This window comes from Arachis hypogaea, chromosome 20 (assembly GCF_003086295.3).
Source record: "Arachis hypogaea cultivar Tifrunner chromosome 20, arahy.Tifrunner.gnm2.J5K5, whole genome shotgun sequence".
Taxonomy (NCBI): domain Eukaryota; kingdom Viridiplantae; phylum Streptophyta; class Magnoliopsida; order Fabales; family Fabaceae; genus Arachis; species Arachis hypogaea.
Window position 1 is genome coordinate 23014954 of NC_092055.1, and position 17873 is coordinate 23032826.

General features: G+C 37.6%; 1 non-coding gene across 1 annotated transcript; it reads right to left on the reverse strand.

The window, feature by feature from the left end:
* Positions 1-16099: 16099 nt before the first annotated feature.
* Positions 16100-16207, reverse strand: LOC112787639 (small nucleolar RNA R71). The gene has a single exon (XR_003195040.1). It is a non-coding gene; the product is annotated as a small nucleolar RNA R71 (small nucleolar RNA).
* Positions 16208-17873: the final 1666 nt, after the last annotated feature.

Below are 17873 nucleotides of genomic sequence, written 5' to 3' on the forward strand. Positions count from 1 at the left end.
TCATCACGCCACGCCCTCGCCCTCACGTCACACTCCTCCATCACACCACAGTAGGCGTATCATCCCTCACATCTCTGTTCTCCATCCCGCTCTATCCTCCATCGCATTGCACTCTCTGCCACCGTCCTTCTTCTTCTTCTAATTCTTTTGATGCGATTTGGATTTTTCGATGTGATTTGGATATTTTTCATGTAATTTGAAATTTTTTTTTTGAAAAAACAACCATTTGTACCCATGAACTTTACAAACCTTGACAAAAATACCCATCAAACAAGAAAACTAATGTTATACCCATGAAAGATGGGTCGGTTTCATGTAACAAAAGTACTCAAACACTAATCTTTTGTTAAATTTTTAATAAAATTTCTAAATTACCCCTATCTTTATCCTCCCCATCCTTACCCACTCTCTCTCTCTCCCTCTCTCTCTTTCTTCCTCACAATATGAAACAAACCCAACCTTGCACGACAACAAGCTCGTCTCCTTCCTCAAAGGGTCGACATTGAGACCAAGTTTGCTTGTTGCGTTGGGAATGAGAGAGAATAGAGGAGGCTCAGCGAGATTTGCAAATTCTGGCAGCCAGATCAGGAACCAAAACCGTGCTCCCTCAAGGTCGCCGACAACGCCCGTAACGATTATGTCTTGATGCCAAGAAAGACCCATTGAACTAAATGCATCGTCCTTGGCTTATGTAGGTTGTGCTCGCATCAAACGAGAAGAACAGAGCTGTGCTTGATGTCGATGGAGCAAGCTTCATCAATCTTCGATCAATGCTTCATCTTCTTGCAGAGTTCAAGTAGCAGCCGTCAGTCATAGCTCAGCAGCGTCAACAGGCTTGCCATACACCATTAGTTCTAATTTAGGCAGAGGTTACAAGAGGGGGAATGGTTATGTCTCTTTTTGAATTTGGGATTCTTTGCTTAGTTTTTTTGGATTCTCTAGCTTTGGAATTAATTCTTTGTTACTGATGGTTTGAGTTTTTGTGTAACTTTGTGTTTTTCATTGTTGCCGGTTACTTGAATTACTTGAACTCCACTGTGTTGACTTCTCCATCCTTCCCTAGAAGTCCTCCTTTGGATTTTAATTTCTGGAAAACTCCGCTTATTAGTAGCATCGACCGGCGCATTTAAATCTCTGTTTCTGGCAGAAGTTCACGAGATAGAGATACTCGATTTGAAGGGAGTGGCAGTGTTCCTCGTCATTTGTAGTAGAAGCAGAGGCGGAGAGCTCTGACGTTGTCGCCATTGCATTTGGGTTCGCCCCCTTATTTTGGTTGGAGTTGAGGTTGAAGATAAAGGGTTGGGGTAATTTGGAAATTTTAATAAAAAAGTAAACAAAAGATTAGGATTCAGGTACTTTTGTCACACAAAACTCATCTTTCCTTGGTATAACGATAGTTTCCTTGTTTGATGGTATTTTTGTCAACGTTCGTAAAGTTTATAGGTACAAATAATTGTTTTTTGTTAATATAATTTGAGATTTTTTTTGTATATTCTGGATGGATCCTTAGTAAGAAATATATTGGGATTTATAATACAGATATTTCTTTTAGAAAAAAAGAAACATCCAATTACAAAGAAAGAAACATCCACAACCCCCTTCAGAAATAAATTAATGTGATTGGGATTTTTTCGATGTAGTATAATTTTTTTCATGTAAAGTGGATAATTTTTTCAATATAATTTGGATTTTTTGGGTATATTGTGAATTTTTTTTCGTTCCTTAATAAGAAATGTATTGGTATTTAGGATACATTTTCTTTTACAAAGAAAGAAACATCCAATTAAAAAAAATCCACAACTCCTTCAGAATGAATTTAATATGATTTGAATTTTTTCGATGTGATTTGGATTTTTTCCATGTAGTTTTGATCTTTTTCGATATAATTTGGATTTTTTGGTATATTCACTACAAGAAAAGCGTTGTTTACCGTCGGATTTACCGTTAGATTAATCAAATAAATTCGTCGCTAAAAAGATTACCGTTGGATTTACCGTCGTCCTGTAGTTAATGGTATAAACAGCGCCGAAAACCCATTACCGGCAGATTTTGTCATCCGACGCTAATTACCGACAAATTTTTCGTTGGTATTTTCAATGGATTGTCGAGTATGAGTTGATGATGATTACCGTCGGATTAACTTTGGCACCATTTTGCTTGAAATGGCACCAAAAATTACCGTCGGATGAATTAGGCTTTTTATTTTTCTGGCACAGTTTAGCCACAACTAAAAGTCAAATCAAATTAAAAGTCTTGTTAACAAAATTGTTATCAGAAATCTAAAATTAGTAGAAATCAACAAATTATTTTATTAAAAGTAAATAGTATGAATGCAATAAAATATCACAGAAGTAGAGTATTGTACCATAAACAAACAAAAATATATAAAATCCTAACCCCCTACAGATCCTGATAATTGTCGTCGTCGTTAGTGTTGTGGTTCCCCTGCTAATGAGACGGTAGAGTAGGTTCTGCCGTCGATGCCCCACCAGCAGCGTCCTCACTGGAACCAATAGCGTCGCTACCTCCAGCGCACATCTGCTGGCTATACTCCTCTATCTGCTATTGCAACAGACCAAGCTACTCCAACTTCTCCGCCAGGTTGGAGCTGACAGCAATGCATGCAAGAATCTCTTGATACCTTTGCTCAGACTGCTCATGCTGCTAGTGGAGCTCCTGTTTAGGTTATGCACCTCCTCCCTCAGGTCAACAACTTCTTGGGAATCAGTAGAGCTGGTGGCAAAGGCAGAGGCAGAGGCATAGGAAGCCACCAACACAGAAGAGTGGATGCCACTGGCAAAGAACAAGCAAACTCAAAGCGGCGATTCTTGTGGGGTTCAGAGGTGGTCTCGGGCCAAATCCTTTCAGGATCCACGATTGAGGTCTCCGAGCCGGCTTTTTCAGCTCCACTACGCGACTGAGATTGCTGGATCCCGCGACCTCCAACCTCTGTTGATACTCCTCCTGTGTCACACACGTTACTTGTGATTAGGATAATAGTTAAATAATTAACTTTAAACCAAATAAAGTTAAATTTTAGGATTAATTTAAACTCACATAATGGGTCGCCGACTGCTCGTAAGCAAATATTTCCTTGTTTGCCTTCAAAGTATGGGTATACTTGAAGGTCTCCATTAGTGTTACCTCACAATCTAACGACTTAGACTACAAATTAATATATCAACTAAACAATAAAATAAACAAACAAATTAAACAATGACAGACAAATATATATGAGGCAGAAAATCTTAATTTTAATTTCAAAAATATAATTTTAATTTTTTTATTTCACTGAAAATCTTATAAAAATTTTGATAGAGTCTCCCTTGAAATTTGGATTTAGCCACCCTTGAAGGGTTCCATCCAAACCAAATATCCATAATTATTTTCACAGTCAAGTATGTTCCAAATAATTTTAGCAGCAGGAATCAGCAAACAGTTTGATAATCTAACATTTTCCAACAATCTTAGAGTCTAATATATCCTATTCTAACCTATCCTAACCATCTAAATCCACTAAAACTGAAAATTAAATTAACTAAACTCTACTAACTATTTAAGTAACTTGATGATAAAAAAGGAAATTAAACTGATGAAACAGTTCTATATCAGCTCAACTCAGTTTAATTCATACGAGACTACATAAGTGTATATCATAACAGAACAAGTAACTTATAAAATAATTGAACAAATTAAAAAACTAATTCAAGTAATTACTATAAAATAAAATAATGCCAAAATTATTACCAGTCTCATCCTCGTCTTCATGAAGATCACCGATCCACCCGCATACCTCGACGACCTGGGCGAAGCCCTGTTGGCGATGTTCGTCAGACGGCGACGCTTGAACCTCTTGTTATCTCGAAAATGAGCCTTCAGTTCACTCTTGATGTTTGGACGGATCCACGATGTCAGGTGGTCTTTCCCCTGAAGAACATAGCTCATCGTCTACTGAAAATGTTTGGCTGTCCAGTGGTCGTAGATCTTCCGGATGATAAGGTTATGCTCAACATCCCATATGAATTTTAATTATACAAACTGATTCACCAACATTAGTTAATTGGAATAAAATACAGTTAATTAATTCTAACCAAATTGGATTCTTACCACCCACTTCTGAAACCAGCGCTCTCTGATATCAGCTGGGATCTGCGTGTAGGTCGGCCATAGGTGGTCATACATAGACTAATGACCTCAGATACCTCCTGTGTGCAAGCATTAGGGTTCGGTGTAAACCTGTCAGAGAACAAACCGCACATTATCAAACACATAAGATAAACAAACTCAAGATAAACAAACGTAATATAAACAAACTTGAGATAAACAAACGTAATATTAAAAAAGTAAACTCATGACTACATGATATCGGGCCAAATCTTAATCCGGATGACGGACAGTGGTGGAGGGGCATCCTGCTCGGGGGCATTGGAGACATCACCCACCGCAGGCTCTGTTGATGTCATCGCTGCATTTGTAGGGGGCGTAGCAGAAGAAGGCACCCGGTTCGGATTTAGGACCATGATAAATTGATGATCTGATGGACCGCCTGTGACGTCACAGGGGTCGATGGGGTAGCCGCGGTAGAGGGTGATTGCTGGGCAGTCCTGGGGATTCGGTGGAATCCCCAGGACTGCCCAGTAATCACCCTCTACTCCCGCCCTCTACCACGACTACGTGTCCCACTCGACCTACCTCTATTGCCTGTCATCATGTCTGTACAGCAAATACATTAATAAATATTAATAACATAACAAACACCAATATATAATAACAAAAGAAGAAACTCAAGAAATAAAAATAACTTGAAATGTGGTTTAGTTTAGTAAATAAAAAAAGGAAATCACATAGTGTTTTAGTTTCAAAATAATTAAATTAGACTTTCAAGGCATTCTAACTTTATTCTATCTTATTTTCTTTTCAAAGTATTCTAACTTTCATATCATTCTAACAAAGCATTCTGATGGTAATCATTGGCTAAGAAAAGGGGGGTTGAATCTTAGCCCCTTTTCGCTGAGTAACACTTGCTGCCCTTTGAAATGAATTCAGGAGATTTTTCTTCTTTTTGTCTCGTAACTAGTCAAGAGACATTTTCATTTTGTCTCGTAACCAGTCAGGAGATATTTTTCAATTTTGTCTCCTATGCAACATAATCAGAAATGGAGTAGAAGAGAGAGAGAGAATCACACCAAGAAGTATCCTAGTTCAGCTGCTAAGTGCAATGCAGCCTACATCCAGTCTCCATCATAACTATGATGGAATTTCACTATAATCATACAGATTACAAACACCAATTCTCCCTAGGAACTAACCTTCCTATCCGGGACAAGTCCAGAATCTATCCCCAATCCTGAACTTGACTTGGTCACCTGCCAAGCTTTCAACTGCTAAGTGCTAACCCAACTTGCAAGGGGATTCCCACAGAATCATGATACATAACACAAATGTACAAAGGACCTCTAGGACATCCATGGCTTTTTCTTTAATTTTGTACCCTCTGCCTCTTTTCGCTCACTGGCTTTTTCTTACAAACCTCATATTGTTTGCCTTTTTCACCATGAGACTCAAGACAGACAAAACTAAAGAAAATACAAAATGAAACACATTGAAGGAGAAGATCTTCTGTTAACTTGGGTAGCTATGAGAACTCTGTGCTTTCTCACCTTGCTTCAAGCCTTAGCCGTTCACCCTTATTATAGAAGGGAAAGCTTCCAAAGTTGAAACTGGTCCAACCGAGCCAATTTCTTCTTCTTCAAACATCAAATCTGGTTCGGACAGAGAGAAGAGAGAGGGAACCGAAAAGCAAAACCAACATGCAATTACCTCTCTCTCATCCCTTTTCTTCAAGCTTCATCAATCTGAGCCTTCCATCTTGACTTGGTCCCCAAGAAGGATTTCTGACCCTTGATGAACACTTGATCCTTGACAGCTCCTCCTGCTACACTTCTGCTTCCTCCTCCACGTAGCTACAGTAGCTACCTTCTGTGATGGATTAAAAAAGTAGAGACGAGCCATACCCTAGGGATCTTTTTTTCTGACCGAATTGGATCTTCCACCATTTTTAGGCATGGTGATCCTGAGACTTCTTCACCACATCTTACCATAAGTGGCAAGGATCTCAATCACACCATACTGTAGATCTTCCTTTTGCAAGAGCCATCATCACCTTGGCTTCTTGCTTGTCCATAACTTCTGTTTTTTGCACCTCTCTTCTGATAACTTGCATATCCTCCCTTCCTGATGATATGATCGAAAGCAAAGAAAGAGAAGAGAGAGAAGAGTGAAATACTTTTACAAGAAGTAAAGAAGGTAATTAAAATTAATTAATTAACCACTTCCCTTTTCCCAAGCCTAGTAACGTGTGAGAGCAATAATAGCAATCAAATCAATGTAAGCTTTCTCTCTCATGTTACCAAGGCATGCAGTAAATCCATGTTGATTAAAATTTGAGTTCCATAACCCATTGAAAGGAAGTAACTGTGGAAGGCATGCACTCAATTTGAATTTGGATCCCACCAAAGTAAATGGGTAATAGAAACTACATGCTCCATTTTCTTTTAATTCAAACCAAGTTTTGTTGGTATTGTAACAAGGATTATTTTTGGGCTTGCATAATAATTTTTTGGCCCAAATACCATAATAATTTAGCCACATATCATATAGCATTTTTGCACAAGGCTAGATATTATTATTATCATATTGGGCTTAATTTTCTTGTTGCCCAACACCAAATCTGCATACCTCAACAAAATTGTTAAATAATCAATTTGTAATTAGGTTAATAATAACCAAAAATTAAATTAACAATTTTGTAAATAATATTTTTAACAATGTTTGATCATCACCATAATTTGAAGTTTTTCAGACTCAACAATCTCTCCCTTAATGACAAACATTATTAAAAAATTGAATTGAAATAGGGTAAGGATTAGAAGTACTCCCTTGAATATTTTTGGACCCTCCCCCTTTCAACTTGTCACAATGCTCCCCCTTAATATGTGCTATTTTGATTGATGGGAGCAATACCTATAATATTCTTAAAACCAAGCTTAAAGCCATAATGTATTCAACATATGGAATATTAAACAAATCTTGAACAGCTTGATATTTTTATGAGATGAAATATGATAATCAAAATTTGATTTATTATCATCTAAATAATTTTTTGCTCACAATAACAACCAAATTAATGTATGCTTGAGTACCTTCAAAGTAAATTTCAACATATAACCAAGACTCAACATACTTCAAATTAACATGTACAAATAATTTCTGTTAATAGGATTTTCTGTCAAACTATTAATCAAGAAAAAATCCAACAATTTACAAAAAAAAATGGCAAATAACAAATCAGAAAAATATCAGAGCACAAGCAAATTCATACCATGATAAAACGTAACTCAGAGCATAAACCACATAAACCAGAAATCAGAGCATAAATCATAAAGAAAAGTAAACAAATGAAGCACAAGCACAGGAAAAAAATTTGGAGCACAAGCACAGGGGTAATGATTAATCATTCAGATTTCAGCCGCTGTTTCATAGAGTCAGCCATGTTTTTCAATTTTTCTTAACTTTTCTCCCCCTTTTGTCATCAATGGGAGTCCTGCAAAACAAATGAAAATAACATACAAAAGGCAGAAAATTTTTTTTTTACCAAAACACAATGGTCCAAAGTATCCAAGTACAGTTAACTAACAGTTACACAATACCAAAACAAGAAAACATTAAAAGGAAAAAAGAGTTCATAGGTACGAGCAGCCAAGAGCATATCAAACATCAGAAAGATTAACGTCTGAGCCAAGGGATTCATTGTCTTCATCCGTAGCACCCATGTCTTTTTCAAAGCCATTGATAAGCAAATTGATTCTCTCATGACACTTTGTCTAGGCCTTTTCATTCTCATAGGCTTGTTTTCTGGCCTCCTTTGAAGATTTGATCATCATATAGCTCATGTGAGAGAATTCTTGCAGCACATCTTTGACTGAGTCAAAAAATTTGGAAGATTTTGAGTGATGATATTCAGTGTCACTGTCCGATGCAATCGCACTTTTTCCCTTTTTGCCTTTCATGGCTTCAGAAATTCCTCCTCCTTTCAAGGTTGAAACCCTGTTTTCTATAGGCTCATTGAGAACATCAACATTAAATTGTTCGAAAATGCAAGTTAGAAAAATACCATAAGGCAAATTTGCCTTTTTATCACTACGCACATATTCCCACATGTGATGCACCATTAAGTAAGCAAAAGAAATAGGAGATGAAGTGAAAATAGAAAATAAAACTAGGGTATCACAAATTGTTACCCTCTGATATGATCCGCTCTGAGGCATCAAAATATGGTTAATGATACGGTGAAGTAATGTTCTTACAGGGCCCAGAGCCTTGTGAGTCAGAATGGTTCCATCAAGAGCAGAAAAATTTTCGCAAACCCGAGAGAGAACAGTCTGAAGAGTAACCCCAACCTGAGAGTCCCATTTTCTTGACATGTAAGCTCTTGGTCCATCATCTTCATATCCTAGTGCAGCACTGATGGTCTCTCTATTCAAGGTCAGGTGCACCTTCTTAACATAGGAATGTAGGGCTCCATCAATGTACATCACGTTCGCATAAAACTCGCGAACTAGATTTGGGTAGACTGGCTTGTGGATCTTGAGCAGAGGAGTCCATTTCAGTTTATCAAAAAGGGTAGACAGATCAACACCCTTATCAAATAAATTTTCCAGAGAGACAACATAAGAGGTACACAAGTGGCGGTTGACTAGAACTTGAGAATAAAATTCATAAGCAGCGCATGAGTTGAACCAAGCCAGATCAAAATGTGAGTGATTCTTATTGAACTTGTTTTTGAAATCAAGAGAGTCCAAGTTTAGTGGCTCTCGAGTGTGGTGGAGGGTGTAACCCTTTGAACGCTTAGAACTGCGGCCAGAAGCATGTGGAGTTGATTTCCTTGGTGGTAAAGGTGGTGGAGATGATTGTGACTCTTCTTCAGCAGGCATTTGCTCCTTTTCCTTTTCAATCTTCCTTCTTGAGGAGGTTCTTTGAGCTATTACCTTCTTCCTCATGGTTTCGGTTGACTGTGAAGAAGGGGAAGAAGATGAAGTAGAGTGAATATGGATATGAGTGTGAGTGTGAGGAGCAGAAGAAGATGGAGGAATTTTGGAATGTGGGGTTTGGTTTCTTCTCCTAGGCGCTACCTTCTTTTTCATAATAAGAGAGGAAGAAGTAGATGGTGAGAATGTGAAGGGATGACCGAAGATAGTGGGATGTGGAGAGAGGTTACAACTGCATTTAATGGGAATTTAATGGCACGATTATCATCAAGGAAATCTTTTAAAATTTAAAAGGTAACTGGAAAATCTTTTCCTTGAATCAAGGGAGGGAATAAGAGAAAAGATTATGATTTGACAAGAACTCCTCCTAACAAGATATGATGTGATAACTACCAAAAAGAATTAATTTAAAAGATGAAGAACTCAAATGGGCCAGAGTCAAGGATTGTGACAAAAGAGATTGGCTGGGCCCATGTTCACTAACGCCGAGTTCAGTCTCCCCCTGTCTCATGGCTTGTTCAACACACATCCAAATTTGTCTCCTTCCTTCCTACGAGACAAAAATAAACAGAATCAATAAAATCACAATTTATCAACAGAATTCAAATCCAACATACCCACTGTTCTTTAATGAACAGAACCTATCACAAAGGTTTAGTGAATATATCAGCAAGTTGTTCTTCGGATTTTACAAATTGAATATCAATAGTACCTTTTTGCACATGTTCTCTAATAAAATGATATCTAACCTCAATGTGCTTAGTTCTAGAGTGCAAAATAGGATTTTTGGAAATATTTATTACACTCATATTATCACAGAACAAAGGTATACTATTGATTTTCAATTTATAATCCTCTAACTGAGTTTTCAACCAAATTAATTGAGAACAACAAGCAGAGGCAGATATGTATTCGGCTTCAGCTGTGGATAGAGCAATGGTGGCTTGTTTCTTACTTGACCACATGTTTAGTGAGCTTCCAAGGAAGCAACACATTCCGGATGTGCTCCTTCTATCCACCCGATCTCCCGCATAATCTGCATCACAAAACCCTACCGCACAGAAATCATTAGATCTAGGATACCATAAGCCATAATCACATGTTCCCTTATTGTATCTAATGATTCTTTTGACGGCTGAAAGATGGGATTCTTTTAGGTGAGATTGAAACCTCGAACATACACTCACACTTTGAACAATATCCGGCCTAGAGGAAGTAAGATACATAAGTGAGCCTATCATTTCTCTATACCTTGTTTCATCCACATCTTTGCCATTTTCATCCTTTTCAAGTTTAGTGTTTGGATGCATAGGAGTTCCTATTGGTTTGAAATTTTCAAGGCCAAATTTCTTGATTAATTCTTTAGCATATTTACCTTGGTGAATAAAAATATCACTAGGAGTTTGTTTAATTTGGAGACCAAGAAAGAAAGTTAATTCTCCCATTAAACTCATTTCAAACTCACTAGTCATAAGTTTTCCAAACACTTCACACAAGGTCTCATTGGCCGAACCAAACACAATACCATCCACATAAACTTGAACAAGAAGAATATCATCATTAGACTCTTTGATAAATAAAGTAGTATCGGTGGTACCCATTTGAAAGTGATTTTCCATCAAGAAGGCACTAAGCCTTTCATACCAAGCTCTTGGAGCTTGCCTAAGCCCATAAAGAGCTTTTGAAAGTTTAAAAACATAATTTGGAAATTCTTTATTTTCAAAACCGGGGGGTTGAACCACAAATAATTCTCTATCTATGAATCCATTATGGAAAGCACATTTAACATCCATTTGGAACATTTTAAAACCCTTATGGGCAACATAGGCAAGAAGCAACCTAATTGCTTCCATTCTTACTACTGGAGCAAAAGACTCATCAAAATCGATACCTTCCTCTTGATCGTAACCTTGGGACACTAATCTAGCCTTGTTACGAACAACATTACCATCCTCACCCAATTTATTTGTAAAGATCCACTTTGTACCGGTTACCTTCTTACCATTAGGATTGGGTACAAGTGTCTAAACCTCATTCTTTTCAAATTGAGCAAGCTCCTCTTCCATGGCTTTAACCCATGAGGGGTCTTCAAGGGCTTGCTTTACTTTGAGAGGCTCTAATTAGGACAAGAAAGCAACATTGCTTTGCTCAACTTGCTTCTTGCTTGAGGATCTAGTGGTCACGCCTTGGGAAGGATCATCAATGATAAAATCATTGGAGTAACCCTTCAAAAACTTCTATTCTCTTGGCCTTGGAGGTGAGGATCTACCTTGATGAGCTTCAGCAATATGGTCTGTTCTGGATTCTCTGACTGGTTCAAGAGACAAAGTGGAAATGTCTCCTCCATCCTGATGAGACATTTCTGGATGGACAAGTTCTTCACTTAGGACAGTTTTGAGATTTTCTTTACTGACTTCCTGGTTGACAATATCTTCACAACCTGCATCATCATCTACTACAACACTAGGAATTGAATTAGTATCACAAAAAGACACGTGTATGGATTCCTCTATGGTTCTATGTTCTTTGAGGTATATTCTATATGCTTTGCTAGTGGTGGAGTATCCAACAAACATTCCCTCATAGGATTTTGGATCAAATTTTTCAAGATTTTCTTTATTGTTAAGCACAAAGTATTTGCATCAAAAAATGTGAAAATACTTAAGATTAGGAGGGGTTCCTTTCCATAGCTCATAAGGAGTTTTCTTTAACCCTTTTCTATTGATAGTCCTATTCAAAATATAACAAGCCGTATTTACAGCTTCAGCCCATAGAAATTTTGGAACCTCATTTTCACAAAGCATAGCCCTAGTCATTTCTTGAAGACTTCTATTTCTTCTTTCAACTACCCCATTTTGTTGAGGAGTTCTAGGACATGAAAAATTATGAGCAATTACAAAGTCATCACATAATTTTTCAAAATCTTGATTTTCAAATTCTTTTCCATGATGACTTCTGATGAGCGGATAATTTATACGCTTTTTGGCACTGTTTTTAGTAGGATCTAGTTACTTTTAGGGATGTTTTCATTAGTTTTTATGTTAAATTCACATTTCTGGACTTTACTATGAGTTTGTGTGTTTTTCTGTGATTTCAGGTATTTTCTGGCTGAAATTGAGGGACTTGAGCAGAAATCAGATTCAGAGGTTGAAAAAGGACTGCTGATGCTGTTGGATTCTGACCTCCCTGCACTCAAAGTGGATTTTATGGAGCTACAGAACTTGAAATGGCGCGCTTCCAATTGCGTTAAAAAGTAGACATCCAGGGCTTTCCAGCAATATATAATAGTCCATACTTTGGCCAAGAATTGACGATGTAAACTGGCGTTCAACGCCAGCCTTCTACCCAAATCTGGCGTCCAGCGCTAGATAAGGATCCAAAGCCAGAGTTGAACGCCCAAACTGGCACAGAAACTGGCGTTCAACTCCACAAATGGCCTCTGCACGTGCAACACTCAGGCTCAGCCCAAACACACACCAAGTGGGCCCAGGAAGTGGATTTATGCATCAATTACTTACTCATGTAAACCCTAGTAGCTAGTTTATTATAAATAGGACCTCTTACTATTGTATTAGGTATCTTTGGTCTCAGTTTTATTCCATTGTTCATCTTAGGAGACTATTGATCTCGTTTAGGGGGCTGGCCATCTCGGCCATGCCTGGACCTTCACTTATGTATTTTCATACGGTAGAGTTTCTACACTCCATAGATTAAGGTGTGGAGCTCTGCTGTTCCTCAAAGATTAATGAAAGTACTACTGTTTTCTATTCAATTCATCTTATTTCGCTTCTAAGATATCCATTCGCACCCAAGAACGTGATGAAGGTGATGATTATGTGTGACGCTCATCACCATCTCCCCTATGAACACGTGCCTGACAAACACCTCTGTTCTACATGAAATAAAGCTAGAATGAATATCTCTTAGATCTCCTAACCAGAATCTTCGTGGCGTAAGCTAGAATGATGGCGGCATTCAAGAGAATCTGGAAAGTCTAAACCTTGTCTGTGGTATTCTGAGTAGGATTCAATGATTGAATGACTGTGACGAGCTTCAAACTCGCGATTGTTGGGCGTTAGTGACAGACGCAAAAGGAGGGTGAATCCTATTCCAGCATGATCGAGAACCGACAGATGAATAGCCGTGCCGTGACAGGGTGCGTGAGCATATTATTCACTGAGAGGAGGGGATGTAGCCACTGACAACGGTGATGCCCTTGCATACAGCCAGCCATGGAAAGGAGTAAGACTGATTGGATGAAGATAGCAGGAAAGCAGAGGTTCAGAGGAACAAAAAGCATCTCCATTCGCTTATCTGAAATTCCTACCAATGATTTACATAAGTACCTCTATCCCTATCTTATTATATAATATTCGAAAACACCGTTATCACTTTATATCTGTCTGACTGAGATTTACAAGGTGACCATAGCTTGCTTCATACCAACAATCTCCGTGGGATTCGACCCTTACTCACGTAAGGTATTACTTGGACGACCCAGTGCACTTGCTGGTTAGTTGTATCGAAGTTGTGACAATTATGAATTAAGATCAGAGCACCAAGCTTTGGAGCCATTACCAGGATTTGTTCGAGCCTGGAGATCACAATTTCGTGCACCAAGTTTTTGGCGCCGTTGCCGGGGATTGTTCGAGTTTGGACAACTGACGGCTCATCTTGTTGCTCAGATTAGGTAATTTTCTTTTTGTTTTCTTTTCAAAAATTTTTCAAAAATAATTTCAAAATTTTCTCATCTATTTTCGAAAAAATTATAAAAATATTTTCAAAAATAAATTATTCTATGGCTTCAGAATTTTTAAGAATGAATTCTAGTGTTTCATAAAGCATGTTGAAGCCTGGCTGGCTGTAAAGCCATGTCTAAATTCATTTGGACTGAGGCTTGCAATTTGTTATCAAGAGCAATTTAGTTGTTGCTCATCCACCTGCTGCTGATCCATGATCACCTGCTGAAGCTTGGCTGGCCATTGGCCATGTCTAGTATTTTGGACTGGAGCTTTCTTTGAAAGCTTGGCTGGCTAGTGAGCCATGTCTAATTCCTGGACTGAAGCTTTAGACTAAGAATGCAAGATTTCTGGAATTCATATTAAAAATTTTGGAATCCTTATTTTTTTTTTTCAATAAATTTTCGAAAAAAATCCAAAAAAATAAGAAATTCATAAAAATCAAAAATATTTTCTGTTTCTTGTTTGAGTCTTGAGTCATATCATAAGTTTGGTGTCACTTGCATATGCATCTTGCATTTTTTCGAAAATATCATGCATTCATAGTGTTCTTCATGATCTTCAAGTTGTTCTTGGTAAGTCTTCTTGTTTGATCTTGATGTTTTCATGTTTTGTGTCTTTTCTTGTTTTCCATGTGCATTTTTCGTTTCTTAGAGTCTAAACATGAAAGATTTCTAAGTTTGGTGTCTTACATGTTTTCTTTGCATTAAAAATTTTTCAAAAATATGTTCTTGATGTTCATCTTGACATTCAAAGTGTTCTTGGTGTTCATCTTGACATTCATATCATTCATACATGCATTCATTGTTTTGATTCAAAAATTTCATGCATTGCATCTTTTTAGTGTTTTTCTCTTGCATCATAAAAATTCAAAAAAAAAAATATATCTTTCCTCTTTTCTCCCATCAAATTCGAAAATTTGGATTGACTTTTTCAAAAGTTTTTAAAATCAAATTGTTTCTTATGAGTCAAATCAAATTTTCAATTTGAAAATCTTATCTTTTTCAAAATCTTTTTCAAAATTCTTAATTATTTTCGAAAATTTCAAAAATATTTTTCAAAAATCTTTTTCTTATTTTTATACCAAATTTTCGAAAATAACAAAATCAATTAATGTTTTGATTCAAAAATTTGAAGTTTGTTACTTGCTTGTTAAGAAAGATTCAAACTTTAAGTTCTAGAATCATATCTTGTGATTTCTTATGAATCAAGTCATTAATTGAGATTTTAAAAATCAAATCTTTTTCAAAATTAGTTTCTAAAATATCTTCTTATCTTATCTTTTTCAAAAATATCTTTTCAAAATATCTTTTCTAACTTCCTAACTTCTTATCTTTTCAAAATTTGTTTCAACTAACTAACTAACTTTTGTTTGTTTCTTAACTTTTTCAAAACCACCTAACTAACTCTCTCTCTCTCATTTTCGAAAATATCCTCCCTCTTTTTCAAAAATTTCTTTTTAATTAACTAAATATTTTTATTTTTTTTTAATTTCAAAAATTTTCGAAAAAAAATACTAACAATTTTCAAAAACCATTTTCAAAAATCACTAACTCCTTTTCAAAAATTTTCGAAAATTCCCTCCCCCATCTCATTCTATTTATTCATTCATATCCTAACATCTCATCTCACCTCTCTTCCATCCTCACAGTTGTGTTTCTTCCATTATATTACATTCTTTGTCTCCCCCTCTTCTTCTACTCACACAGGGATCCCTATACTGTGGTATAGAGGATCTCTATTATTATTATTATTTTTCTGTGCCTTCTTCTTTGTCATATGAGCAGGAGCAAGGATAAGAACATTCTTGTGGAAGCAGATCCAGAACCTGAAAGGACTCTGAAGAGAAAATTAAGAGAAGCTAAAATACAACAATCCAGAGATAACCTTTCAGAAATTTTTGAACAGGAAGAGGAGATGGCAGCTGAAAATAATAATAATGCAAGGAGAATGCTTGGTGACTTCACTGCACCTAATTCCAATTTACATGGAAGAAGCATCTCCATTCCTGCCATTGGAGCAAACAACTTTGAGCTGAAACCTCAATTAGTTTCTCTGATGCAGCAGAACTGCAAGTTTCATGGACTTCCATCTGAAGATCCTTTTCAGTTCTTAACTGAATTCTTGCAGATATGTGATACTGTTAAGACTAATGGAGTAGATCCTGAAGTCTACAGGCTCATGCTTTTCCCTTTTGCTGTAAGAGACAGAGCTAGATTATGGTTGGATTCTCAACCCAAAGACAGCCTGAACTCTTGGGATAAGCTGGTCACGGCTTTCTTAGCCAAGTACTTTCCTCCTCAAAAGCTGAGCAAGCTTAGAGCTGATGTTCAAACCTTCAGACAGAAAGAGGGTGAATCCCTCTATGAAGCTTGGGAAAGATACAAACAGTTGACCAAAAAGTGTCCTTCTGACATGCTTTCAGAATGGACCATCCTGGATATATTCTATGATGGTTTATCTGAGCTATCAAAGATGTCACTGGACACTTCTGCAGGTGGATCCATTCACCTAAAGAAAACGCTTGCAGAAGCTCAAGAACTCATTGACATGGTTGCTAATAACCAGTTCATGTACACTTCTGAAAGAAATCCTGTGAGTAATGGGACGCCTATGAAGAAGGGAGTTCTTGAAGTTGATACTCTGAATGCCATATTGGCTCAGAATAAAATATTGACTCAGCAAGTCAATATGATCTCTCAGAGTCTGCATGGAATGCAAGCTGCATCCAACAGTACTCAAGAGGCATCTTCTGAAGAAGAAGCTTATGATCCTGAGAACCCTGCAATAGCAGAGGTAAATTACTTAGGTGAACCTTATGGAAACACCTATAACTCAACATGGAGAAATCATCCAAATTTCTCATGGAAGGATCAAAAGCCCCAACAAGGCTTTAATAATGGTGGAAGAAACAGGTTTAGCAACAGCAAGCCTTTTCCATCATCAACTCAGCAACAGACAGAGAACTCTGAACAAAATGCTTCTAATTTAGCAAATCTAGTCTCTGATCTATCTAAGGCCACTATAAGTTTCATGAATGAAACAAGGTCTTCCATTAGAAATTTGGAAGCACAAGTGGGCCAGCTGAGTAAAAGGATCACTGAAATCCCTCCTAGTACTCTCCCAAGCAATACAGAAGAGAACCCAAAAGGAGAGTGCAAGGCCATTGACATAAGCGCCATGGCCGAACCTGTGAGGAGAGGAGAGGACGTGAATCCCAAGGAGGAAGACCTCCTGGGATGTCCAGTGATCAATGAGGAGCTTCCTTCTGAGGAACCAAAGGACTCTGAGGCTCATCTAGAGACCATAGAGATTCCATTGAACCTCCTTATGCCCTTCATGAGCTCTGATGAGTATTCCTCTTCTGAAGAGAATGAGGATGTCACTGAAGAGCAAACTGCCAAGTTTCTTGGTGCAATCATGAAGATGAATGCCAAATTATTTGGCATTGATGCTTGGGAAGTTGAACCTCCCTTGTTCATCAATGAACTAAGTGATCTGGATCAACTGACATTGCCTCAGAAGAGACAGGATCCTGGAAAGTTCATAATACCCTATACCATAGGCACCATGATCTTTAAGGCTCTGTGTGACCTTGGTTTAGGAATTAACCTCATGCCCCTCTCTGTAATAGAGAAACTGGGAATCTATGGGGTGCAAGCTGCTAAAATCTCACTAGAGATGGCAGACAGCTCAAGAAAACAGGCTTATGGACAAGTAGAAGATGTATTAGTAAAGGTTGAGGGCCTTTACATACCTACTGATTTCATAGTCCTGGATACTGGAAAGGAAGAGGATGAATCCATCATCCTGGGAAGACCTTTCCTGGCCACAGCAAGAGCTGTGATTGATGTTGACAGAGGTGAAATATTCCTTCAATGGAATGAGAACTCCCTTGTGTTTAAAACTCAAGGATCTCCCTCTGCAACCATGGAGAGGAAGCAGAAAAAGCTTCTCTCAAAGCAGAGTCAACCAGAGCCCCCACAGTCAAACTCTAAGTTTGGTGTTGGGAGGCCACAACCAAACTCTAAGTTTGGTGTTGAACTCCCATATCCAAACTCTAAGTTTGGTGTTGGAGAGTCTCAAC